Source organism: Myotis lucifugus, unplaced genomic scaffold, assembly GCF_000147115.1.
Source record: "Myotis lucifugus unplaced genomic scaffold, Myoluc2.0 scaffold_263, whole genome shotgun sequence".
NCBI lineage: Eukaryota > Metazoa > Chordata > Mammalia > Chiroptera > Vespertilionidae > Myotis > Myotis lucifugus.
This window is the reverse complement of record NW_005871311.1, coordinates 286725-288173: the sequence shown is the minus strand read 5'-3', so window position 1 is coordinate 288173 and position 1449 is coordinate 286725.

The following is a 1449-nucleotide window of genomic DNA, read 5'->3' as shown; positions in this document are numbered from 1 at the left end:
GCGTGGGGCCCGGCGCATCTCTGTTGGTTCCTCTCCACTCCAGCCCAGCCGCTGCACTCACAGCCCACAGCACCCTTCCCTGACAAGGCCGGGAGGGTGTCCCAGCCAGCATGGCCGCTCAGCCTCCTGACGCTGGATTTCAGGGGTGCAGGGAGGTAAGGGAGTCATTGCACAGCATCCGTCGGGGAAAGGGGCTGGAATCCGGCCTCCAGGCCCAAACTCAGGAGCCCCGACCCTCCCTGCTGGGGCATTTTACTGTTTCTTTTCTACTCGGGCACATTCAGACCAGGGAAGGTGGTTAATAAAGAGGAGCTTGTGCTACTGAGCTGCGTGGCCTGTGTCTGGTGCTGGGGACAGAGTCCGGGCCACTGCTGACAGGCGGGGTGGGGAGGGGTGAAGGTGGAGGATGGGGTGAGGCAGGGCCTTCTAGCTTTATTGTCTATAACCCCTGTCTCAGGAATGGGCACCATCCTGTTCTCTTTACCAAGTTGGAAACTACGAGTGTTGTTTTTTTAATCCTAGTCATGTGGGGTTTTTTTTAATATATTTTATTGATTTTTTTACAGAGAGGAAGGGAGAGGGACAGAGAGCTAGAACCATCGATGAGAGAGAAACATCATTCAGCTGCCTCCTGCATACACCCCACCGGGGATGTGCCCGCAACCAAGGCACATGCCCTTGACTGGAATCAAACCTGGGACCCTTCAGTCCGCAGGCCAATGCTCCATCCACTGAGCCAAACTGGTCAGAGCCTAGTCATGTTTTTTTTTAAAGATGTTTTCATTGATTTGGGGGAGAGAGCTAGAAACATCAATGATGGGAGGGAATCATGGATCAGCTGCCTCCTGCCCACCCCGCACTGGGATTGAGCCCACAACCTGGGCATGTGCCCTAAGAATCGAACCGTGGCCTCCTGGTTCATCATTCTCAGTTGGTCTTCACAACTTTATGAAGGAGCGGAAGCTGGGAGATGTTAAATAGCTGGCCCAGGGACACACAGCTAGTAAAACGAGCCAGACAGCCTCTTCCATACGTGGACGAACAAGTGACAGGAGCTCTCAGCGGACCCCAGAAGGCAAGCTCAGGAACCTACAGCCCCCACGTTGGCACCAGCGCCACAACTCGGGGAGCCCTGGGTCACTCTCCCAGCCAGTCCACCTCGATGGTGTGATGCCTGCCGGCAAGTGGCTCTGGGCAAGTCATGCTTCACCTCTCTGGGCTCGTTTCCAGATCTCTAAAGTAGAATGGCAACCACTGACTTTATTACCTTCCGGGGAGAAGGGGAGCCAGTGTAAAGAAAGCACATGACGCCCAGCGGGGTGGGTCAGTGGTTGAGCGTCAGCCTATGAACCAGATCACATCAGGGCACATGCCCGGGTTGTGGACTCGGTCCCCGGGGGGGGGGGGGGGGGGGGGCGTGCAGAAGGCAGCCAATGGATGATTCTCTCT